We start from the raw sequence: 27,905 nt of genomic DNA, 5'->3' as shown, positions 1-27,905 counted from the left end.
TTTGCTTTAATTAAATTTTCCCAAAACATCTTTTATGCTTTCTTATTAATGCAGTGTAAGCTGTGAACTTAGCGAAATTATTATTTCATCATATCCCATTACTAAATATAAGAATATTCATCTGTAGCGGCCATACTGCCCTTACTTTATTCACTTATTTTTTGTTAAGTCAGTGATCCCATTGCTTTCCTTAATCAGTGGAGGTTTTGTGAACAACATACTGACCACATTTTATGGTAATCTGTCTAGTCCCTCTCTTCTCCACTGTCATGTAAGATAAATATATATGTATATATGGTTAACTGCATAGGTGGAACCTTGAATGTCCATCAGTTACAGACATCAACTATGAGCAGAGTGCTTTTTTTCTTTTTTTTAATAGAAAGGGCCTTTACAATATCTGAGTTTTGTTACTACAACCTCCCTGGACCATAAATGTACTGGAATCATGAAATATCTTTTAAGACAGCTGACATTTCAGACTTGAAGTGGCAAAAGGGGAAAACTAATGAAAAATATAAATCAAACTTGAGTGTTCAACCCCAAGAGAGCATTTCTTTGTTTTCTGATGGGTTTGTAGCATAAACCTATTCGCTGGAACGTTGAAGGCAATATAATTACACCGCAAAGCAAGACACGAAGTAGGCAAGCTTCATGTTACTCGTGCACGGGAGAGAACCGGACAAACGCCGTTCCTTCGCTTGGCCCCAGTTGCTCTCGTCCGTTCTCCCGTATCACTGTCCTTTTATTGAGGTTACATGAATATGCATAGGTTCATTAACATATGACGTCTACATACACAAAGAGTACCTTGTGTGTGTGTGTGTGTGTGTGTGTGTGTGTGTGTGTGTGTGTGTGTGTGTGTGTGTGTGTGCTACTGCTGATCAAAGGGTCATAAAAGCACACAAGCAAACATCCTTGGTCAGGAAGAGGGTAGACCCCCCCTCATCCTAGATAACACAGTAAGGAAGTCTAGCAGTTCATTTATACACAAAAAGCACTTAAACTAAAACAAATGTAACTACGTTAATCCTACCATAACAATTAAACAAGGTACGAACTTTCCCATGCTCCCAGTGTGGAATGCACACCAGGCCTCTGTAGCCTGTTAAAGATCACACAACTTATCACTACACAATTGATTATACACTTCTAAGCATCTATGGTTAAATATTTCTAAGCATAAATGACAATCAACAATACAACTCTATCATTCCCCCCTTTTCGACATTTATGCTAGAAAAGTTCCCAGTTATGAATACCTCATGTCTGACAGCTTTAAGGCAAACATTGTTATACTCAGCATACGTCAAATCACCCTAAATTACTGAAAAAATACACAGTTTAACAAATGTATTAGCAGTTATCCCATTCCTCATTGATCTCATCTCATGGCAACTGCATCCTATAAGCAACCAAAGAAATTGTTGATTTAATAGTGAAAATAAAAAAGTAACATTTTCAAAAACATCTCAGCTTGGTAATGCTTCCTCCAGGTGTGCAAATCACATGTCTCTCTGCAGAGTTGTTTGAGTTCTGCAAGGCGTCATGAATGTCTCTTCCAGTTGTTTCCATCATTGTCCATAGGACCAGAGTCCAAATGTATGTAGAATAAACATTCAAACATACCAGTTGGTTTTGTTGTTTGTCAACATGGGTCTCAGCTATTTCCAAAGCTGCAGACCTCTCAGCACTCTAGTTTTATGGCCTCCACCAACCCCCATCACCTCATTCAAGCCTTCGTCCTGTGAGGGGGATATTTATGACTCCTTCATTGTCCACGCTCTGCAGAGAAACATCTCTGTGGAAAGGGTGCTGGGTTGTCTTACTGCTGTTATGATCCCAGCAGTTCATAGGAAACTGCTGTCATCACCACCATAGCTTCTGGTTCCTGTGCTTTCACAGAATCATGATGTCATCCTTGAACTCCTTCTGCGCTGTCGATGGAGCTTGGCACGCTCCTCATCCCTCGAGTTTTCATGTTCCAACGCTGCTGAAGGTTTAAGGCAGAGCACGTCGTACACCTTAGTTGTCTTCCTCAGCGTCAATATTGAATCTTTCATTTTATTTAAATCTTGCTGTGGGAAGTCTCCTCTTGATCTCCTGGAAGCTTAGTAGCACAGCTCTCTGTGTCCTGTCTGCTGTGCTGAAGATGATCTCTGATCCTCCTGAAGTCTCTTTCCCATCTTGTGGACGATCCTCTCCTCTATTTTGCAGGCAGTTTCATGGTCCTTGCTGTGGCTCCAAGGTCTGATTTCATGATGGGCCCCAACCAGCTTGATCTTTGACCTCAACCACTGCCTGGGCTGTCCGCTATGCCTGGAATGTTTCTGCTTCTCACTGGGCCTCTGAAGATTTCCCAGGAGATTACTGCTGCACCTGTATTTTAGAAAAACTTCTATTTGGAGAGCATGTCAACAATCATCAAACCACATTCTTTAGTTCAGTGAACTTATAGACCATCAAAGCCTCATCTGAACATGGATGCACCACTTGCATAGATTTAATACTTGTAAATACAGCTAATCACACAAATCACTCCAACAATAATAGTAAACATTGTTTAATATTAATTCTGGACTCCACCTCTTGACGCATGGACACGCTCATGCGTCAACTCACCAAACCTGGATCCCTGTCTTAAAAACTGGCTCCACCAGGAGCCTGCATACACAAGATCTGGAAATAAAATCAAACTTCACACGTATAAACAATTATATCAAAAGAGTAATAAGCATTCAGCACGGGCAAGACAAGTGTCATGTGCATGTTTTCTCAAATCATTAAATCACTATTATTACCATAATTCACCTCAGACATGGATCATCCCATGTGCTCAGTTAACATTAACGTAATCGGTGACTTCTCTTAAGCAAAGTCACTCCACTCACATATTATTATTATTATTATGGGCTCAAAGTGGCCAGCAAAGAGCCCACAATAAACTATTCCATAAACACGCAATCTCTTATTTGTTTTACTCATGTCACTTGTCCGTTTCAGCTGAATCTTCCACATGCAGTCCCAGAAAAAACAAACATAAGCAATACACATTGACTGTGGTCAGACGGAGGTCAGACACAGGTCAACAGGTTCCAGAGGTGCCATAAAAACACCATAAAGTCAACCCTAGCTGTGGAAAGAATGTCAGTCACATGTAAACCCAAAAATCCTATAGTAAAAAAAAACCATTAACTAATCCTCTTATAAACCACATAATCAAACACATAAAAAACTGTAATGCTGTAGAAAAGAAAATACAAATGTTAGTGCTGCGCAGATGTATACAATTTCTCACAGTGACCTCTGAGCAACACAAAATAGGGAATAGCACCCTTAGTAAATGCACAGACAGAGAAAGTGGCATTTCACAGGTTAAATCATCATGCACCCTCGAATGTTGCTGTCATCTTACTGCTCCTGTAACAAAAAACACATATAGATTCATCCACCCTTTGTCCTGTCTAGGTGGAGATTAACTTTGAGTCGTGATGAAGTCTTGTCAGCTTTCACCAGTCGGTCAGTCAGTTTGTTTGTTTTTATTTCCATTCATTCATTCACTCATTCATTCTTTCTTTGTTTGTTTCTTTGTTTGCTGATAGTGGAACCTGTAGTCGCATTTTAGTTTCCACTTCCAGCAAAATGACGTCATCTCAAAAAAGAAAAAAGAACTTTAGATAGGATTACATCGCTGAATCCAGTTTTAGGCTGGGACACTTATAAGTGGCCTTCTCCAAAACCCAATTTAATGTGGAGAAGACTCACTTGTCACAATTTTCTCGACGACGTGTAGCACTTTTAATTCCCGACGTGCGGATCTGCTTAAAGAAAAGAAAATAGACAAACAAAATCAGTGCCTGTTTAAAAGATAAAAATGGAAAATAACAAATTATCAAACCAAACTTTCAGTGCACTGTAAAAGTATCAAAATAAAAAGGCCTTGTTAAGTTATGACACAAACTCCTCATCAGCTTCACACAGAAGAAGAATCATCAGCTAGATTCACTCCAAACCAACCATCAGCTGCACAACTCACAACATAAGCCTAATGTGTCTTATTAGCTATGAGTTTAATCACCAGGTCTGTGCTCTTCACTCATCTAAATCACAGATCTATTTTATTCAATTTTCCTTTTTCCTTCATCATAAAACATGTGACATGCTGTCATGCACTTCATAAAAAAAAGTTTGTTCTGACGTATTCAGAGTTGTATATCTAAATACAGAATTCACTCGCACATCAAAGCAGGAACTCAGTGTTTTAGAGTTTCCACTCAAACACATCTCATCCACTCGTGCTAGAATTCAATCACCTTTCATTAATCTAAAACCGATCAACTAATTTGCATATCAGCTATTAACCCACTAAGTTGACAGGACAACAGAAAAGCATGTTCAAAATATTATCACAAAAGACAATTTCCCTCATACAGTAAATTACTTGTGCTGCATCAATCAAGCAGGAAGCTTCTCCCAATTTACCATTTTAACACTAAATTTATTGCCTGATCACTGATTGGTCAAACCAGGATTTTTTTTTTCCCACAAAAGTTAAATTGTTGTCCTGCAACTTGGAGAGTCAATTTTTTTTAGGATAAATTCAGTATTTGATAACAAGTGTCTGCTAAATTGACACTATTTTAACACTCATGAAAGATAACAAGCTAATTTTCATTGCATGTGTGTGGAGCTGTATATCCAGCAGAGCATGCAATGTGCCATGAGTTTCACTGGTCTTTACATCACACGAGGTGACTTGGACAAGATAATAAACAGACTCACACACTTAAAATGTTGTCTAATCTTCATAAGCTATTTTGTGTTTGGAATTGTTAGTAGGGTTAATATATGTTCTGTTTTTATGTATCCTTTCATGTACCTTCCCCCTTTCTTCTGAAACAGGTTACCATCGGCAACCACACTGTGTGTTGTTAACCCCTTCTACAAATACCCTCTTTTAATGAGTAACACTTTGTGTATGGTCTTGTGTTATCTCTGGTGGATATTAGCTGCATGTGTGGTGTCACCTTTCCATTTTCTAACAGTACACTTGCATGCCTCAGTGCTTGTCCTCTTCCTCCTTTTGTGGTGGTCTGGACACTGTGTCAATCCTCCACTTCCAGGCAGTCGCTTGTCTCCCCGAATTCCTTAACCTAATTTGATTGCCCACACTAAAACAGCAGCCTCAGCCCTCTTCTGCTCCTCTCCTTCTCTCCCACTTTTCAGTCCAATGGCAGTCAGCTTTTTTTTTTTCCCAGCTTTGTCCCGTGTCTCTCTTTGTCCCACTGTCTCTTTCATTGCCATCTCACTCCAAACATGGCAAATGTCAAACTCAGACAGTCTTCTCAAAAGTCCTTCACACACAGTGAGGTTGCAGCTGGCTGGAAACGCATCTCCATCCATCCAATCTAGATGGTGGTTCTTCTCTTTCTGATGCCGTTTGCCCACAGTGCTGCTGGACCTCTCTGCTCAGATTGTCTCTTGGACTCCTGTCGACTGTTAAATGTTCATGCTCGTGCTTCTGAAACTGCACTCGGTGTCTTCAGGGAGAGATTCGTTTCCTTGGAGCTTGCTTGTTCAGGATGAGGACGGGAAGCTGCAAAACAATTCAGCCAAAAATTCTGGCTGAGTGTTTCTAATTTTTCTAATGATTTCAACCTATAATTTTCTTATGACTGCTACCCGTGTAGGATTGATCCAGGTCCGTTCCCCACCTGTAAACAACAGACTGAGAGACTTTCATTATTATCATCACTGCTTAATATCACACATCTCTCTCTGTCTGTGTTTGTGTGAACAATCCTTTCTTAAAAGCAGAAAATGACATTGTAGTTGTTTTTCGGCTGATCAACACAAAACCTTTTTCCTATGATTATTTTTCTTCGTCTACAATGTAATTTGTCTCTTTTTCACTCTTTTTTTTTTCTTCACAATAGCTGGTGGTCTGCAAAATCACCGCTCTCACTCACAATCAGAGGCAATCACTTTTGCACAGTGCACAAAAACACTGTGATGTCAGACACATTCACACTCACTTTTTCATCTGCATAAATAAACCATATGGCTGGAGATATGTGCCATGGTGATCCATAAGCATGATCACCAGTTTATTTAATTATTTTTAATCCAACAAAACAAATAAACAAAAACATGATGCTGATGCTACACACACACACGAGTCAAGGTGCAGAAAAACTGCTCATGGAAACGCTGCACACTCTCTGTTTCCCTCTCTTTGAGTAGTTCTCAGACAGCTCTTGATCTGATAATGTGTAGCTTGCTCATCAGCTCAAAAAACAAAAACAAAACTGCAACGCGACATCACACAGTTGCATGCTCTGCCCACAGTGGCAAAGTCTTACACTTACATATTCAACACAGCTTCTCCATCATGTACTTTTAGATGTTTCATACAGGGTTCAGCATATTAGTTGTTTTCACAGATGTGCTCTATATCTCAACAATGGCTCATAATAAGACGACCGTCTTCCACACAGGTCAAGTGCCTCTATGCACTTCATGAGTTTAAATATTTACCTATATCACTTCTCCTCACATGTCATTGTACTGAATTTAAGCAACCACAAGTTTAATGTAGGTTACTTTTAACAACTATCCACCTCAATGGTTTGGCACACAGGCTGTTAACATTTTGTGTCAGGAAGGGGTGGGGGGAAAGCCACCCACCAGAGCACAGCTGCTGATGTGGGCTGGCCTTTTCCACACACTCTTCAAGGCTGGTGTGTTTTCTGAAAACTTCTAACATTTGAATCTCTTCCATTTATAAGCCTGCGATTAACCGCACGGCTCAGGTCCGCATGAAACCCGCGCGACCGCATTCGCGTGCACCCACGCAGCTGTGGAGCCTTCGCTCTCTCTCTTTTATACATAAATACTTTGTGCTGCCAGGAGCAAAGTCCAGCACAAACGTCTTTCTCCCTCTAACTCACTCTTGGTTGCTTAGAAACCCATAATAACAACAACAACTGCTGACGTCACACACCACGCGTTCTGCTCCGCACACACTCACACACAACAACAACAACGAGACGACGATGAAAATGACAATAACACAAAATAGGCCTACTCCGGACTCACACCGGACCGCTCGGGACCTTGACCCAGCTGTGGGACGCTCACCCACTCGCGCGACAAAACCCAATGAAGGGACGCTCGGGACACACACCCAGGGCGATTTCAAAACCGGACACACACCGGACGCTTGGGACCCTTGGGCGATTTAACCAAAACTTCTTTTTTGGGACACTAACCCAGTTATCGCTCCACAAAGCAGCGAACTTCTCAACGCCTCACAAAATGGCGGAGACTGCACAACGACACGGTTATAGAGTCGGCCTCTTTAAACTTACTTGGCGTTGCTTAGCGTGTAATATCAGCCTGAATCCCGCCGATCGCCATTCATCGAGGAGAAGGACAGACAGCGAATCCACAGGAACTTCCTGGCTGACGTCAGTCTTTCAGCGTGTCCCTCCTCCCCTCGGTGAATGCGATTCCAGGGCTCCGGCATCGAAGGACCAATTAATGATGGGTTTGTAGCATAAACCTATTCGCTGGAACGTTGAAGGCAATATAATTACACCGCAAAGCAAGACACGAAGTAGGCAAGCTTCATGTTACTCGTGCACGGGAGAGAACCGGACAAACGCCGTTCCTTCGCTTGGCCCCAGTTGCTCTCGTCCGTTCTCCCGTATCACTGTCCTTTTATTGAGGTTACATGAATATGCATAGATTCATTAACATATGACGTCTACATACACAAAGAGTACCTTGTGTGTGTGTGTGTGTGTGTGTGTGTGTGTGTGTGTGTGTGTGTGTGTGTGTGTGTGTGTGTGTGTGTGCTACTGCTGATCAAAGGGTCATAAAAGCACACAAGCAAACATCCTTGGTCAGGAAGAGGGTAGACCCCCCCTCATCCTAGATAACACAGTAAGGAAGTCTAGCAGTTCATTTATACACAAAAAGCACTTAAACTAAAACAAATGTAACTACGTTAATCCTACCATAACAATTAAACAAGGTACGAACTTTCCCATGCTCCCAGTGTGGAATGCACACCAGGCCTCTGTAGCCTGTTAAAGATCACACAACTTATCACTACACAATTGATTATACACTTCTAAGCATCTATGGTTAAATATTTCTAAGCATAAATGAGTAAATGTTTCTAAGCATAAATGACAATCAACAATACAACTCTATCATTTTCTGTTTTTCCCCCTCATTTTCTGGATATGTGAAAATTTGGTCTTATTATGGCCTCCAGGTATTTGTTAACTGATCTGAAATTGCTATGTCAAGTTAGTTCTGTCAGCTAAATCACAAGTTAAAACTCACATTTGAATTAGGCTGACCATAAGTTTTCGTAATGCAGCCAAAACTTTATGTCTCAGCTCTAAAAGACATGCAGCAAATAGTGATTAGTGCTATAGCTGTTGTGCAAATGTGTTTATGGTTTGACAGGCTTGATAGAGATTTTGTAAACTTCTTGTATTCTTGTTTTACTGAACTATTTTGCAGATTTGTTTCCACATGCGATTAAAGTTGGGGAATGTGTCTCCTACTACATACCTAGGGATGGCAGGCAGTGAGCCTCTCATAGGAAATTCTATCAATCAACTGCAGGTCAGATATGAAAAACTGCTTTGTTGATATTGTTTTCTTTTTCTGCTTCCTGTCTCGCTCCTTGCACCTGTCTCCCTCACTCCCTCACTCTTTCATGTCTGCTGCCTGAGATCGATACACACTCCTGGGAAACAGAGCTGATAAAACCCAGCAGTTCTGTCTTTCCCAACACACATTAGGTCAAATATACACTTGAATACACATGCATTGATTTACTGAATACCTCCTTCAAGTAGATTGGTGGATACACAGAATCAATAAAAGACAACTTATAGAGTCTGATGAATAAATTCAGAGAGAGAGGGAAATATTCTAAAATACAATATAGAAATAAATAAATACAATATATTAATTACAAAATATAATAAAATACATTACAAAATATATTATTAAATAAAACAATTCATAGTATCATCCTGCCTATTTCACAGTAAAATATTATGGATCTATTAATTCACCAGAGCTATACTTATTTGACTAAACACCCAGCTTTTTCAGAAAGCCTGACCTCTAAACTTGAGGTCAATGACACCGGGATTCAAACTCAGAGATTTGCAGTAGATGCACCTAAGGCATGAGTTTGAAAATCCTACCTGACTTCCTTCACTGAGATCACTGAGATTCAAACTCATCCATGATTTTAAGTTGAAACACCTATGGTATCAACTTAAAGCTCCTACTTTGGCTCATTCTCAGGTTATCAAATTCACGAGCTTAGGTGTCAACAGCTAAATGTAGCTCAAGTGTTAGATTGTTCCAAAGAGTTGGTGCCATGGATGAACAACCTCGGCTCCCCAAGTCTTTAATCTGTGTGTTTATCAAGAAGTTGAGATAAATTGTCTGCAGCTTGTTGATTTAGTCCTCTCTATGTAAGTATGATGATTTTAAAAACATATGATAAAATGAACTGGGAGCCAATGTAAAGAGTATATAATGTGAGTTTGCTTACTAGAACATATAAGGAATACAGTAGGAGCATTTTTGATTAGTTGGAGGCACGAAAGAGATGAATTATGCAAGCTGGTAAATAAGGCATAGTTATCTAGGCACAGTGACATGAATGCATGAACTATTTTCCCCAGTTCAGTAGAGGACACCGTAGCTCACATTTTTAAATGTTCCTTGAATGAAAGAAACAGGAACATAAGAAAGATTTTACATCAAGAAACAAATATTATGCTAAGATTATAAACACTTTGCTGGCAGATGAGCAAAAGGGAGGAATAACTTCACTGATTACTAAATGTATTTCATGTAATCATGACCTCATTCATACTGTGTTATAACAGGGTAATAGTTGGAGAGCTAATCACTTATATGGGATAAACAGTCAGCTAGGGCAGACACCCTATGCACCTGCTGAGGCTTAAAAGACACATACAGCTTAATGTCATCAGCATAGAAATGATAAGAAATGCCAGAAAAAGACTGAATAATGCTGGCTAAATCAAGGATGTAAGAGGAGAATAATAAATGGCCAAGCACTGAACCTTGAGGAATCCCACAGGTTAGAGAAGCAGTTTTAGAGGAGAAATTGCTCAAACTAACAAAAAATCCTTAGAAACAAATAGGAGAAAAAACATTTTAGTTCTGAGCCAGCCATACCAGCCAAAACCTTAACCATACTGGGTAAAGTATAATTGAAAAGTATAAAGTATTAAAGTACTAAAGTGTAATTATTATATGAATTATCCACACATAAAACAGGACACCAGAACTGAACAAATCACCTCAAGACAAAGTTTGCAGTTCTACCATATGCATAATAGTGTGTTTCACAAGTGGTCCTGCAGATGTTCCCTACTACGTGCCAATTAAGATAGCACTAAGTCTATATTTCAAGGAAGTCTGCAAACTGCAGTCAAGATTTGACATCAGAGACATTAGCCCGGTGTATTTCTGAGGTTGTGTTAGTGCACAAACCAAATAAGGGATAAAGCAGGCAGTCTTTCTAAACTGAGCGATTGTGAACACAAGATAGTATGGGTAAACACAAGAAGAAGACACACACACCAGAATGACATGAAGCTAAAAGTGCAAACAGGGGTCATGTGCCTGTAATAACGTGCTTGTATGATTCAGCAGGTCTGGATGTGCTGCTGTGTTGTTCTCAGACAGATTACCAGCATCGCCTGGGGTTTCTGACACCTAGATGTGAAGGATGAGGATGTGGCAGCTATCGTCAGGGGAACACAGAGGCTCAAGATTGTCACATACATCTTTCAGAATGGCAACATCCATCAGTTTCACAAGCTCTTCATTTAGTGGAATTCCCTTTTGTGCCTTCACTCCTCTTCTCCCTACACTCTTTCCTCTTCACTTATGCGAGTGTATTCTGTAAGTAAACAAAACATGAACGTTTTTATTATACATTTACAAACCTGCAGTTGTAAAGAGGCACAGTTATATCCATGAATTCTTTGCAGATGCTGGGTAACCATATCCTACTCAGAACGAAAAGAGAAAAAGGACACCTGCACAACCCTTTCTCATTCTGAATTCTCTTTTTAAAAAATGAAACATGACACATTTGATCATATGTCTCCAACTCACACAAGGTTACCAAATTTGACAAGTAACTAAGGTCATAATGCATCATGTGCATAAAGAATAAAATAACTTACAAAATACTTTTTTGCTTTATTTTTGAACTCCTCTACTAGTTAATGATGACCTACATTGTCTCTGTGATGACACATGCTTTATAATTTTGCAAGCATGAGCAGTTTGTTGTTGTGCTTTGTGTTTCTGATTATCAGCTCATATGGTGATAGGAGCCGCAAACCATTAAAACTTTTTCAAACTACTGTTATGTAGCATTCATCAAATTTTAGAAATCAGCTTATACACTGCTGAAATTCAAACTTGCCTTCCTGAAGCTTGATACACTGAAGTAATTCAAAAAGGTTGTTTTAAAGAATTTTTAATGAAGCCGTAACAGTCTTTTGCTGTCTCGTAATAGGATGTTCATAGCGATTGTGTGCGTGTTCACAATGATGGGCATGTCCCTACAGCGGTTGAGGCGAATGTTTAATAACACAGGTTCAAAGACACTCCATTATAGGAGAGCAGAGAGAATGGAGGGTAGGGAAAGTAGCGGAGAGTAGAAACATAATCCGTCCTCCTGTGAGCTCTGTGCGGCTGTCAGACAATGTTGCAAGGACAAATTTAATTTAGTCAGGGGATTTAGCCTATTCGGTCCCTGCTTTTGCTTTGTGAATGTCTAGTTTTATTTGGCTGCTCTGTGCTGATGAAGAACCAGAGTTAACTGATCCGAACCTATTTACCTTTGTGGCTTCAGTTTGAACATCCCATTAACTTTACAACGGCAAAAGACTTTCATGGTGTAATTAGTTCATATTAGCCACAGACACAATTTGGAGAATTAAAACACTGCTGGATATTTTACTGTAGCAATTACACTTATTTTCAATATGCTGAAATACTGAATTATTACTAACATAACAGGCCTATATGCATTTCATGCTTATGACAGGTATAGAAGCCAGGCAGTGATTATATACAATTTCTGCTTTGTGAATAAAACGGAGCATCTGGTTTCAGTTCACAATAACTACAAAATAAATCTCTGGAAAAATCTGTGAAGAATGAAACAGCCGTAGCTCCTTTCTTGCAAAGCATAGATATCTCTCTTGTGTGTAGATATATTTGGGGTGAGGAGGGCATGCCTTCACAAACAATACCGCCTGTCTCCCTCCACCCACCATAACCACGGAGAAGGTCCCATTGCACCGAGGTAACAGGTGCAAAGGTTTAAGACAGTTTCACTACTAAAGTCTTATCCCAGCATGCATCAGTCCATCCCCATATGGGTAGAGGAAGAGTGAAAGAATGAACATCTTCCTGCACTGAATATTGGCCTTATTTGCCTGGCTGTCAGTCATTCCAAATGGTGTTTTGTCAAAGCATGAAGTGTGGGCAGAGCGAGCAATGGAAGAGTCTCATCGTCTTTCTACCTCCACATTACGATGAAGAAAAATGACAAAGAGACAAAGACTGCCTGGTGAGAAGAGAAAGAGAGAGTTAGTGGTTAAATGTCACATTAGATTATTGCAAAACATGAGGAATAAAGGTCCGTGTCTGTAAAGTTTACTTCATCGAGCACTGAATGAGTGAGAAAAGAGAGAATGAACGCTCAGATTAATTAGCGGGAATGTTGTGACTAGAGTTTGGATATTAAAGACAGCTGCCAGGAAGAAAAAAGAAAAGACAGACTGGGGAATGATGTGAAAGAACGAGCAGAGCAGACTTTCGACTTAATGAGTTTAGTTCTGCTCATCGAGCTCATCTGCCTGGATATCAACACACGTCTTTTTACTTACGAAATTAATATCTGAAGTACTGACTGTTATTTTTCAAGAGAGAGACAGAATAGAAAGCACACAGATAAGAGTAGAAGCAGAGCGTCACGCAACATAATGCTATTTACACAATTCAAGACCTGGAAATAGATCTTCTTTAAGAAAAATCCACTTTCTTAAGCTCTAAACAAACTGAATAGTTTCCACTGATCAAATACGGAGACAAATTAATTAGCCAGCAGACTTCTGAAGATGACAAGATTACTAAGTTGTAGCTTCACTATGTTCTTTTTGTCTTTGTTTCTGTTTTCATATCATGGATAATATTTTTAATAGTTTTGGAAGTCATACTTTACATTGTACTTCCAGACTCAAGCATCTGGATAGCAGATGATGGCCAAGCTTTAAACTACTTTTGATCATTTTAATCTACTCACTAAACCACTACACTTGAATTTTAAGTAAGAATGACTATATTGGAAATCTCAGTCTGTACTAATTATCACTTACTTTGTAAAGCTGTGTGCACAGAAGATGGGTACCTCAAATCAGCGAATTAATTCTTTAAACTAACTCAAGGAAAGTTTTCTAATATGTAATCTTCTCATTTTTTGTATTGTACTTTTTTTATCTGAATGGATGGATGGATTGTTTCTAAAGCCAATGTGTGATTTCATGACTGAATTCTTACCTGTTCCTCCTTACCTCCATCTCAGAAGAATTACAGAGTATAAATCAGCTCAAGACAAATGATCCTGTCCAGTTTGTGAATAATATGAGAATCACAAGAAACAGAGGAGATAAAATACAGGAGTGACTTTAAGCTGATCACAGAGAAATAAATCTGATATTGTTCTTGCTCATTTATAAGCTAAGCAGGTTTTCTTTTGGATCTTACTGCTATCTCGGGAGGTGATTGTTTCAGACAAATGAAGATCAATGCGGTAAGAGAAATAAGAGCATTTTTAAGACCTTAAAATTTGGATAGGGCTGGGATGGAAGTAAGGTAAGGTAAGGTATGGATTAGTTTTCCCAAAAGCACAATATTTCAGGTACTGTAAAAACACAGCAGCTCAGCCATTCCTGTAAATTGAAGGGCACAGTGCAGTCACTGCTTTCCTGGGGAATAGCAGGCTATCTTTGAAGATTGAACCAAGCAGAAAACTAGAAGGGCAACTGGAATAGCCTATTTTCTAATTTTCAAGAAAGTTATGTAGATAATCTTTCTAACAAATAGGCAAGCAAACTGCACAGTAAACATACCTCCACAACAGCTATCTACTTTGAAGAGAAAGAAAACTAGTGGAACTTAGGTTAATATTAATATTAGATAATATTTCCTTACCAAGAGCACAAAGTTTTGGATAATTAACAGTCATTTCCCTTCTGTTGGAATGTGGAAAATGTGAGTTCAAGTGTCCAGTCAATAACAGCTCAATAATCAGACTCAATTGCTCCTTCTTTTCCACTCTCACTAAAGAAAAAATGTAAGATTTGGAGATTTAGATGTCTGAAAAAAGGCTAGATCAATGAATATCAAATGTCACTGGAAGGTATGGAGCTAATGTCTGAACGTAGTGATGACACTGGCTGTATGCTCTTAAAAAGCATTTGAAAAGTTTCCCAAAAAGCTTTATGTAGTCAAACTCTGTGTGATTGTTTGATAATCCAGTGATGGCAAGAGTTAGCGGTTTTCATTTTGGATTAATTATATTAATTAAAATAATTGATTTGACGTCTTCTATTGGGATTCAAATTGACAGCCTGAAAAATTTTATTTCAACAGCATCTAAGAACAGCATCTTTTCCCCAAAAAGAAAGAAAAAAGAAGAAGTAAAAGATACCTTCTGTGCATTCTTTTTGTATATTAAATGTGCAGACGCATACTTAGAGACTGCTAAGAGCTACAAAACCCTGAATTTGGAGGAAGGAAGTTTGCAGCAACAATCCATCCATTCTGTGCTGCTCCCTTTAGATTACATTTCTCCTTCAGAATCTCTCCATCCATCTGCTGAAATCCTATTTTCATGACAAACAATAAGACAGACACACTCACTCCATCTCTTCACCCTGTAGCTGCCAGGGAATGGGATGAACAAAGAATGGAGTAGAATTACAAATCACAAGGTTGGAGAAGACAAGCAATTATAGTTCTTATATGATGTTACTAATACATGTTTTAAAAAGCTTCTCTGTGTCTGTCTGTCTCTTCACTTATCTCAACAGCTGTTCATGTGATCGACTTCAATGTATTGCTGGAGACCAGAGCAAATACAGTGGTGAATGTGAAAAAGCTGTTCAGTGCATTCTTATCCCAGTGAGTCTAAAATTGCCTTGTTGTCTTGAGGTGATGGGGTCACAGAGATTTGCACAAGCCTTTCTTTGGTAACAGTGCTTTGACAAACCAGCCGCAATACTGGATGCTAGGAGGTGACATCTGGTTTTTAAAATTAACAGCCTTTGCATAAGAAGACGGGGGAGTGGTAATGGGGTAGAGCCTAAATTTCTAAGCCACCAGACTGTGTTTCAAGTTTCATTTGGGAGCTTTGTGTTTTCTAACCAGTTTTCACTGGCTGATTATTTTTGTGTTCAGTCTTTTTTTAACTTTCCTTTCAGTGTCTTTGGTTAGGTTTAGGTACCAGAAATATGTAAGAGTAAATTGGGAAACTTCTTAATTAGGGTAAAATATGCCTCTTCAATGCATAACCATGAAAGTTGAAAAATAATACCTAAAGGTACCCACTATATACATTCATGTGTCACCCATCTGACTATGTCCATGAACGAGTGTCACATCACAGACACGAAACGACACCTTGTGCATATGACATCTACCTCTTATAATGCAGTGTAGTATGCACATATCTAAAATGTGATGTAAATCCCTGTCTCGAGGAGTACTGATTGTTTTTTATAATGTAATTTATTATATATATAATACTGTGTGTTACAATGAATTAATTATGAATGAAACTAATTTTCATCACCAACAAATAATTAACCTCTATATTACTGGCATAATAACATTTGGTTTTTAATTTGGCTATTAACAAAAATAATTAGTCTTTGTTATGAAAACAAATTGCACTGGATTCCCAGTTCAATAAATGTTGCAATGTTAAATGTCTAGTGCTGTTGTTAATATAGCTGTATTTTCGATTACCGGTATACATCATACATGCATTTAGGATCTTGCTGTCTTTTGAGAATGTGTGTAACAATATTAGCACTCAGACCGTGCTCTTTACTGAAAAGGCCAGCTATATCTGAAAATGGTCACGGATTAAGAAAAAAGAAGAAAAAAAAAGCTTAAACTCTGACTAAACCGGCGACTTTGAAGATTTGAGATGCTGCTCTGGTAACAAGATAGACCCAAAGTTTGCTTCAGGGAACAGAAAATCCTGGGCGTTTTCCAAACTGTCAACAACCTCAGCTATAACTCAGTTATCCACATACAGGGAATGGGACCCAGATGTGAAGTCAGCATGTGCTGTCACAACACCCCTGTCCTCAAACATCAAAGTGAGCTGGAGCGGATGCCGTGGGAGCAATCGTTCGACAATCAGTGCTATCGCTCACAGCAGCAACTCACCGAGGAATAAACCTTCTCATCACATCTCTGACTGACCTACTCTGCACAGTATCAGACGTTCGTCTTATCTGTAGCCTACAGACTGTGAAGCAGCAACTGGGCTATGCTGATTAGAAGACATAAGAAATACATAAAGTCTAACTCATACTTGGTGCAACAAAAAAACAAAACAGCTGCTGCTGTTAAAACCTTCAAGAGCTGTAAGAACTTGACTGATATCATTATAAAAGTAAGCACCATAGAAGATAGCATCATGAAAGCTGCACAGCTCTCAAATTCACTGATCTGTTACTTAAACTGGACTGGACCAGGACTGTGTGAAAACTGCATAGCTCTACTAGCAAAGCTCAGACAGGGATTGTCCTTTCAGTATCGCTGTGCAAGAATTTAATTCCTCAGTCTATTGGTTTCCACAGGTTCCACCACTGATCAAACCATATATCAGTAACTTTGCCTCTGGACTGATTTTTGCATTCTGGCCATTCTGGTCAAAATTAAGACTCAGATATATTTGTTCCCTCTCTCAGTCAGAGTAGCCTTTTTTACATGACCTGAGACTTTTCGGTGCTGACTCTAATTCCAATTGCTTTAGTGTGTACACATGTGAAATTCTGCAAAACTGGGGCATCCCAGTTCTGTCCAGGAGTGATTTTGCAGAGGTGGTAACTGAGTGCCGAGATGAGCCCAGCAATATCTAGGTAGCACGTCCACATCACAGGCAGTAGCTCTTTATCTTAGAGATAGGCATTTGGTAACTGAACAGCCATTTTTTTATAACCACTGTAATCACACTAAAGCACATTTTCGCACAGCTGGGACAAAATAAATCATCTGTTCAGAATGCAGTTTATTATGATCACTCCCCTCTGAAACCAGGGAGGGGTTCATACTCATGAAATCAGAAGATGATTTTATAAGTATGAAATCACAGGGTGACCTCAATAGAATTAATGGGAACTTGAGTATGTTATGTAAAATCTTGTCTCTAAGAAGCTGAAGCCAAGTGTTGTCAGTACCACAGCACACGTTACTCACACCCTCACCTTTCTCTCATGGATTTTATCACATTCTAATTCAAATCTCTTTCTTTCCTGTCACGTCCCTCGTCATGCAGCTAATGTTGTTTAATAAAATTATGCAAAAGAACACCACTTTGTCCTGGCCTGAACATATTGAATTATCCAGCTGAGCCGGCAGAGGAAAAATGAGAGAAAACCCAGGAGGTAGATGACCTCTTGAAGTCGCTAGCATGTCTCTTTCTTTCCTTTTTTCCTCTGAGGGTTAATGTGATCTTGATGAAACCCTGCTCCTACAACAGTTTATGTAATGGGGGAAAAAACGAGCAAGAAGTGACAGGGAGATCCAGTGTTCATTTTAAATACCAATAAAATATAACCACAAATGAGGAGAGTGTAGCTTGATATGTAATAACAGCATAGAGCACCAAGTGAGCCAGATTGTTGCATAAAAAAGGGGATTCATCACTTTACCAGTAATTTAAATGCTTCCAATGATAAGCAGTTTTCTCTAGTAGCTGTGGGTCTGTCTCTGTGCATTAATATGGTTTTGATACACTGTTTTAATGCTGCATGAACAGAAAATTGACGGGAGACCAAGCGAACGATGACAGTTGCTAAGGGGTTCAATCTGGAGCTGCTCCACTTAACTGGAGGATGAAGAGAAGAGAGCTGAGGAGGGACGATGATTTAAGAGAGCCGAGGAGTGATGTACTATACTCAATGGGCTGCAGTCTCTTCAGTGATGAGAGCATCGTCATATTAATGGGATCTTGTATTCGTTTGTATGAGTAGATGTACAATTTATACAGGAAAAAAAGTTCCATAAGAACAAGAGTGATGAGATGGATAAAGGACAAAATGAGGCAGGAAGGAAGAGGAGACAAAACAAGGCAGACATTATCAGGATCTATATGAGTTGTAAGAAGCTGGAATTAAATAAAAGAGGTGGAATCAGGGTAAATTTAGTTTGAGCAAAAGGTCAAAAGAGAGTGACTAAAGATTTTATATCAAACACGTCAACTAACAACTTGCAAAAGAATAAGAAAGTAGGAACCATGAGACACAGATGTTTAATTTTTGAAGAACTGGCCCTTCAAAAATGGTTATAGGTGGGATTTTATATTCAGTAATACATCAATTTCAAGAGTGCAGGTTTCACTTGAGGTCTTCTCGGTTGTGAATACAATAAAATTCAAACTAAAAGAAATTTCCTGACCGAGTTCCCTCACAGAACACCCTGCTGCCTCCTGACTGTCCAGCAAGAGGATAAGAGTCATCCCATCCACTACTGAAGTGGGAAGGTGAGCATGCCACAGCAGTACAACTGCTTTTACATCTGTAAAACTACATTCAGAGGAAAGAAGAACATCTGAGCTTGTAGATAGTCAGAAAATTTTCAAAGCATACTTGAGCGGTTCTCTTTTGGCATCTGTCCACTTGGTCTGTTTTTCTGCAGCTTATTTGCATTTCACCACTTTAGTATGGACTGCAGATGTTTAAGTTAAGCATATAAACCCTTTCCCTTTTGTACCTGGAACAGGCTAATAGGCTATATGTGTCTACCAGCATTTTTTCAAGGTTGGAAAATCCAGAGCATCGAGTGAACAGTCTGTAAAATAGTCAAAATTTCAATTTCTGTTTTGGTTTTTCCAAAGTCAGATATTGCGAGATTCTCCAGGATGTGTTTTCTAACCATAGAGACAAAGGTTGTTCATGGGTTCATAGTTTTGGTGTTTACACCAACAAAGTTTTTAAAAATGTATTTATTTTTATTTGGGGATTTGTAAATTTAGCCTAAGAAGTTGAGTTCCTGAAGACTGAGGAGAGGAAACCTGAGTAAAGACAGCATTTGTCAATTTCTTGTCTACCTGAATAAAATCATTAATGACTAGTTTTCAGTCATCTAATTCTACAATAATGGTGTAGTGGTTAACACATTCTTCTTGGCAATTTCCATGATTTTGTTTCTATGAAGTGTTTCTGCTCAGTAAGATATGAAGGTACATGTTCAGCAGCAACAGCATAAAAATGAGCACTTATTTCCTTTTAATTGCATAACTAATTTGATGTTGACGAGGAAAAAGCAGAGATGCCCAAATGGGGGTGGTGAAAGACTTGCTTTTATGTATTATTATTATTGTTATTATTTAGTCATCTGCTCTGTCAGGGTTGTTGAGGTGTGTGAAGATGTGTGGAAGAGACTGGTTATTATTTGTGACTGCAGGTTTAGACGTGATAACTGGAACTGCAACGCGTGGGAGGACAACAATTTCACCCCTAAATATCAGGACAATTGACTCTTGCTTTTAAAAAAGAAAAATGACTCATTTGGTTCTCTTTGCACACTTGGCCATGCTTTTGCTGACTATACTCATGCTCCTGATCCATGTGACTGCAACCAAGAAAAACTAATAAAGTTCTTTTTTTATATTTAAAATAAAAATGTGTTTGCTTTTGCCCTAATTTTACAAAACTACATATGCAAATTGATTATATTCTTGGCCAAAGTGCTTATTTGTTTCATTTGCGAATGAGTAGATGTTGATTAATTTGTTATTTACCAGTAAAGTGATTAAATATCTAATATGATGAGTACTATACTGAATACATGTCAGAAGCTGAGTTTTTAGACACAAGTAAAAGGAAGATCTGAAACGTGTCATTATGTAAAAACAATTTTGATTAAATTCATCAATTTTTGAAATTATAAGCCGATCCAGTAGCCACTGTCGTAGTTATCGGTCACATACATGTTGACAGTATGCGTTCTCCCCTGCATGCATACAATGTAATTCAATTGTGGTATTCCTGCTTGTACAAGAATATAATATTACAAGGCTCAATTTGTTATGCTTTAGTCATACTAGAGAAAACAGCGGTTGGAGATCGCAGCTTGACCAAAATGATCACAACCATGTGAAATAAACTTGCCACCTTGTTGGCTTTGAAATTGTTGATGGAAGATGGGAATCAGGTCTGTTAATTCTAGTGGTCATCAAGAGAGCAATAAAAGCTAAATAAGATGGAGTCAAGTTGCATTTGAATGGGGTCATGTCAGCAATTTGTTCGTGATTATAACTTTTTTCTTGTTTCACTCTACATATAGAGAAATTCAAATTACCTATTTACATTCATTTAAGTAGCTAATTTGAAAAAGAAATTCAGGAATTCCTTCGCAAATAGTGACAAAGTTACTATAGCAACCGCAAAATGAGATGAGAACATTTGTATAAGAGTGTAACCAGAATGCAACCAACTTAATCCCCTATTACAAAGAAAAGCATCACAAACACATTGTAGTCATTGGCACAGACTGACTGAGATTGATTGCAACTTGCTAACAATCCCACTGCATTTATAAATTAGAAGGCAGTTAATTACAAACCTTCTTTATTGTATTGTTTTCAGTCAGTCTAAGTTGAACTGTGTTTGGAAACAAACTTTTTTGCCTTCCACCAGGTTACCTGTACAATTGCCTCACGATCTAAAGTGGTAGCCTACAGGTCGAGGATATATGTGTAACCAGCTGGTCTCTGTAAAAACTTGAAATCAGTTACAGAATGTAAAAAATTTAATTCAATCACTAATTCAAGGCTACCATATTAACTTTACTCTAATATTGCAAAGTGATCAGCGAGAGATGCTACAAGTACTTGTGATAAAACTGCTGGATTTAGTACACGGTACTCTCAATTTACAGTGATTACACTAACTACAGTGGATAATAACAGATACTAATCTTGATAAAGGCTGTGAAGGGCATCTAATGCAATATGAATAAGCAATATGACAAAGCTAAAAAGATGGCAAAAGTTGGCACTTATGTGAATTTGAAAAGAATAAGCAGTCTTCTATTCACAAACAAGATCCCATATATGGCCCTTAAACAGTTGTAACCTAATTGAGCATTAAAGTTGACATTACTTCATTTTATGGCTAAGCAGCATGATTTTTTAAAAGTATAACAAACTAAGATAAGATAAGATAAGGTAGAACTTTATTAATCCCTCGGGTGGGTTCCTCTGGGAAATTCGACTTCCAAAAAAAGCACAGCAACGACCGAAGTTACAGTTACAGAATTGTTATATATATATATATATACACACACACACACACACACATATATATAAATACAGAGACAAATATAAATAAAATATACAAAGGGGATAAATAGAATAAATAGGAATAAAAAATAAAAATACAAGTGAATTGCACATTTCAAGTATTGAGTCTATTGCACTGTTGACTATTTACAAAAGTATTGTACAGTGAGGTGAAGAGGCACTACAGCTTAGTTGTTCCCCCCTCCTTTGTCCTCCTGTTTCCCCTCCCTCTCCCCTCCAGAGAGGAGTTAAACAGTTTGATGGCGTGTGGGACAAAGGAGTTTTTAAGTCTGTTAGTTCTTGTCTTGGGGAGAAGCAACCTGTCACTGAACAGACTCTTCTGATTGTTTATGGCCGTGTGCAGAGGATGCCCAGCATTGTTCATAATGTCCAGCAGTTTCTTTAATGTCCTTTTCTCTGCCACTGTCACCAGTAGGGATGGGTATCGAAAACCGGTTCTTGTTGAGAACCGGTTCCCACTGTTTCAATTCCTTGGAATCGTTTGCCATTTTTGCAAACGATTCCCTTATCGATTCCAGTCGCCCCGAATGACGTCACCACGTTGCGGAGCGTCATTTACCTGGCAGGAAACACGGCGCCTAAGCGGCTCAAACGCTCAAAAGTTTGATTATACTTTATGAGAACCGATGACAACAGGGCAACTTGCAAAGTAGATATTTCATTTAAGGGAGGAAACACTACGAATATGCAAAAGCATTTGCTCACAAAACACGCGATGACACGCGTTTTTAATTCCGCTCCGGACTCGTGACTCTCAACCCAGCAGCAGCGCTAACGTTTGCACGTCCTCTCCCGTTAATGCGGCAGGTAAATAATCAACTAACAGTGCATATTATGTTAGCGCAATCTGCCTTATTACAAGACCTGCCATTACTGTACATGTAGGTGACCATGATGAGAGAGACAGACAGAGTCTGGCTGGCGCTCGCTGGCAGTTCTCGCTGCAGTCTACCGGTAGCGTCTCCTTTCAGGCCAGGATAGACTAATGTCACCGAGCAGTGTCTAAGTTTGTGGTCAAAGGCTTGCACCCATTTGCCACAGCAGATGCCCCCGATTTTTGGTAAGTGAATGTGTTTAATTGTAGGCAGGGACATTACTGGATATTCTTGTGTAATTGCCACAGAACAATTTATGTTATACTTTGTTATTGCTACAGAAGAATGTTGCAGCTTTAAGGCAGGGATGACTCCTGGAGTTGCTTTCTCACTGCATATGCTTTATTTCACAATCAGATCGATTCGATAACAAAAACATACAGCAGCTCCTCTCCTACTCCTAGCCCTTCGCTGCGGTGGAAAAAAGAACGACTTCAATCCCCTTCAAGGAACATACGTACAAAATAGTTTTCCTGATACACCAATGGGGCGTTCAATGCCATCTTGTAAATATGAGTACTCTGGCAGAGTAACAGTTCAAATGAAAAATACAACAGAACAAACAAGCAAACAAAAAGAGAAGTGTGGGGTACCTTTGAACCAATGAACAAAGTATAACAATTTATACTTTTTAACATAACCCGACCCCGTCAATATGTGATATGTCTCACAAGAATATTTATTTTATTATTTTACATTTACAATTTTTTTTCCTGGGGACCCTGTGACACCCCATTGAAGAGCCGTAGGCTGGATCTCTCAAGATCTCACTGTTGGGTTTGTAAGGCCATGTTACTCCTAAATTTCTATCTTGTTCAAAGAGAAGATATAAAACAAAGCTCTGAGCTAATCGACCTTAGTGTTCTCCTTTTTAAAAAAAAAAAAAAAAAGAATCGATAAGAGAATCGATAAAGAATCGAATCGTTAAACAGAATCGAAAATGGAATCGGAATCGTTAAAATCTTATCAATACCCATCCCTAGTCACCAGAGTGTCCAGCTTCATGCCGACCACAGAGCTAGCCTTCCTGATCAGTTTCTCCAGTCTGGATGAGTCCCTCTTTGCTGTGCTGCTCCCCCAGCACTGCTGCTCTTTGGTATTTTGGTATATTATCGTATTTAATAACTTTCCTAAAGTGACAAAAAGACAAAAAGGGGAAAAAGGAATGATAAGCTTAATGAGACACAGCTGACTCAAATAAAAGGTAACAAGGATCAGAGACTTTTAAACTGTCTCACAAACCCAGAAACATGCCCATTTATTCACACTAAAGGTAATTCAGACTCTCGTTGATCTTTGATAATCATGATTATTATGTAGATCAAAGTACAGTGTCTACATGATTGCATTCATTTGGGGTTTGTGAGTCTGACAAGATCAGATAGTTTACAAAGATGATTACATAGCATTAATGTTTAGTTAGCCAGATATTCAGTCACAGCATCCTGTCAGAAGAAACATCCGTAAGGAGGGAGAACTAAATGGAAATTTTCCCATTTGCCACTGAAACCACTTCTCTTCTCAACTAGACATTATAGGAGAGACATGACACTCAAAAGATCGTGAATAAAAATCTTTCAGAGTATGAAAAAAATTGCAATTGCAACCAAAGAGCCAATCAACAGTTGTACTTGAAAATATGAATGAGTCATGCTATTGTACTGATGCACAGATACACACAGTAGGGGTTCAAAGTAGTTTCAAATGTGTAATGGTGAACGTATAAACTTGTTATGGTGGTAAAGCTGTATATAAATATACTTTTTTCAGCTGTATCCATAACATGACAATGGGGTGAGCCAGAGATGCTGATCATGAAAATACTCTGGACTGAGCTGTTAATGAAGCCACAACGGTACACATAACTTTTCACAGTCTTATTCTTATTCCTATTCTAGATCCAGAAGATTAAAATCTTCTGGTGGAGCTGTTACCATGTTTTTTGCCAAGAGGTGAGATTTGCTCCTCAAAGGACATTGCCTCAGTTAATCAGCCATCTCATTTAAACTGGTTCTTTCTTCCATTGCTAGTTATTTCTAAACTTTGGTGCTTGTGCACAAGGTTCGAGCTGTTGTTTGTTCATTTGAAGCACAATAAACACACTGAATGTTTTCACTCTAGTGTCATCTGAAACATGAAGGATTCGAATGAGGAGATGATCCCGGTGCTATGCCAGTGACTGCTGTTTGTGTATGTCTGTTAAAAGGACAGCAGTAGCTTGCACCAAACGCCTGCATTATCACATTAATTGTTTTCAAAGGAGGTTTTGGGAGAAGATTAAACAAAGGAGACTTTTGGGGTTTGTTTGGTACACAGTTAAAGGTATCCCACTCAAGCTCTTGAGGGAATAGAACAAGATGCAATTAGCGCTTCTTAAAATATTCTTCAAAATGTGATTCTAGCTTTTAGGTACTGAGGGATAACCGAAAGTAAGAAACAGAAGAGAGGGGAGATGAACCACTTAAAAATAGTAAAGAGGACTGTATACCTAACTTTAATCTAAAGATTAAGATACAGAGTGTACATTGATTCTTTGTGGCCTTCTGGACTGATTTGGGGGGTTGTCATTATTTATTGAACACATATTAAGCTAATATGCAGAAGCATTATGTGAAAAATGAATGTATTTGTTTTGACAGATTATCGCCAAGCGTGATCACCTCTATACTAACCGAGCCTTCGGGTGTGTGGAAAACATCAGCAGTGATCTTAGAGAACCAAATATTGTTGCCCACCAGTCTGGGAAGGGTTATATGGTAATTTCCAATCTTCCTGGGAGTGAACATCCCATCAAATTCACTACTACTGTAGGTCAGACTGTGCAATGCTCAGAGAACGTGCAAAACAAAAACAAAAACAAAGAGATACATGTCTGACTTTGCAGGCTTCAGTTAGATTTTTAAAAATTTCGCGATCACCACAAGTGTGGCTTGTTTGGAATGGTTGCCAGGAAAAATCTTCTTCTCTCTAAAGAGAACATGGCTCAGGTTTGTAAAACTGAATCTGAAAAAAACAAACAAACCCACAACACTACCACCACACCTCCACAAGTGGAGATAACACGCATAACACAGTGTGCCATGTTTGTCAAAAAACAAACATAGCATATTACAACAAAGATTTCATAACAGCTGTCAAGCATAGTGATGATTTGGGTTTGTTTTACAGCCACAGCACCTTGCAGTCACTAAGTTGACCATGAACTCCTATGCATACAAAAATATGAGTCAATCTTGAGTCAAATCTGAGGCCATTTATATGATGTATAAGGTTGGGTCCATATTGGGTCAAGCAAATAGGCAATGACCCCAAGCTCACCCTCAATTCAACAACAGAGTATAAAAAGGGAAAGAATAAAGGGGCTGCAATGGCCAGTCATAGTCCAGACCTCAAGTTGAAAGAAACGGACCTTAAGAGTGTTGTACAGAAATGAATGCTCACCAACCTCAATGAACTGGAGCAATGTTGTAAAGAGGAGTGAGCCAAAATCCTTACAGAAAGATTTAAGAGACCGTTAAAGTCATACAGAAAACATTTACTTCAAGTTCCTTAAAACTTCCAAATCATGGAGTCTACTGCACAGAGTCTTGTGAAAACCTTTTCATTTTACTATATGTCCCTGATCTACCCACATTCATTGACTACAGTGGAAGTACAATGCCTCAGCTCCATCAGTGTACGTTGGTGGTCTACAAGTTACTGAATCGTGGGGTGTTTTTAATTGTTCACAGGACTGCTTCTGCATTTTGCCTCATTTTTGGCAAAAAAACAAACAAAAATAGTGACATTAACAATGAGACAGCACCATGTTGCACAAGAGCCACCAACTCTAACAACAGTTAGGTTTTCTGCTACTGTTTCCTGAAAAAGGATACAGGTTCTGTTACACACGTTAACACAGATCAATGGGAAACCTAATAAACATCCAGCAGGAAATAAAGGCATTGTTAAGATAGTTTGCCAACAAGCAAACTTTAAAACTTTAACAGTAATCCGCAAATTTAATTTTGGTCTATTTAGACGTTACTGTGGTCTTTACTCTTCACTATCAAACAGCTTGTCTGCCAACAGCTTGTGACCCACAGCACAAAATGAACTAGATAGACAAATTTAATTGGTAAGTTTCATAATTATGACTGCCAAAAAGAGAACTAAATGTTGTTTTCAATTGGACTTCATTGGACTTTGTTTTAGCTTAAGTCATCATGACACTCCTCCCTTGCCCTGAGCTTTCTTAGTGTCTCACCCAAATCTTGCCCCTCTGCAGTGTGTCCTCCTGAAGTACTGAAATCCTAATAAGCTGCAGAAAAACATAATACCAGAGGGTCAGTGGACTGATGCCAAAGGGGGCCAGCTGAGTATAGCCAATAAATGGTCTATTGGTGTCACAGAGGGGCTCTGTCTCCTATGCTCTGGTGTTAATGAAGGAACAGCAGAGTGAATATGTGACCACTCTGCCTCAAGGCTACATAATGCCACTGCAGATTTTGAGCAATTACATCCAGTAGAGACATAAAAAAAATAAAATTGAAATAAAAACTGGAGCTTGGTGACAGTGTTTGAATGACTGAATTCACTGTTAGAAGCAATTATTGTGACTTTACACAAGCTATTTAAATTATTCATTTTATGTAGATCATGTGATCAACCATCACATAAACCAACACACTTGTGTAGGATTGTCTATTTAAATGTAAAACATCATTGAGGCATGCAATTATTTTGTCTGGCTAGTGTTCAGATAGTGGCTGACATAAAATGTTTTGTTTAGTTAAGTTAAGGCCTAGATTACAGTTTTTCTTGATTGCTTTGACCGACCTAAAAAAAACAGGATCCACTCAGTTTTCGTCATCATTGTATCAGTATTATGGAAGACACCTCTTGGAAATATGTTAACCATTTCTCATTGGATTGACACATTTTCCCCACCCTTTTGCAACACAGTTAACACAAAGGCCATTCAAGCAGTCCAAGCCTCACTGTTGTATGGTAACCAAACAAACTAAACTTTTGGCTCTTGACGGAGGCGGTTGCACTTTCTCCTTCTCCCTCTCCCTTACCTTTCCTGCTTGGCTTCTCATGTCTTTTGTAAATAGTCTTGCTTATTCTCTAACCCTAAGAGAGTGTCCCAGACTTGTTCTCTAAAAACCTAAAGAAGAATTATGGATTTGATCAACTGGTCCCTTAACGAAACTGACAACTCCTGGGCTTGGGAGAGCCTGATTGTCCTGCGGAGACATTTGCTGCCGGATACTCGATGGTCGGTTGTGTTGTGTGTCTGGCGACACTCTCGATGGAGGACATTGAACGACATCTACCAATTCGGAACC

Source organism: Aulonocara sp. 'chitande type north' Nkhata Bay, linkage group LG2 (genome assembly GCF_057382095.1).
Source record: "Aulonocara sp. 'chitande type north' Nkhata Bay isolate Kocher_YH1m ecotype deep benthic linkage group LG2, A_spYH_male_GT1.1, whole genome shotgun sequence".
Lineage (NCBI taxonomy): Eukaryota > Metazoa > Chordata > Actinopteri > Cichliformes > Cichlidae > Aulonocara > Aulonocara sp. 'chitande type north' Nkhata Bay.
This window is presented reverse-complemented; position numbering follows the sequence as displayed.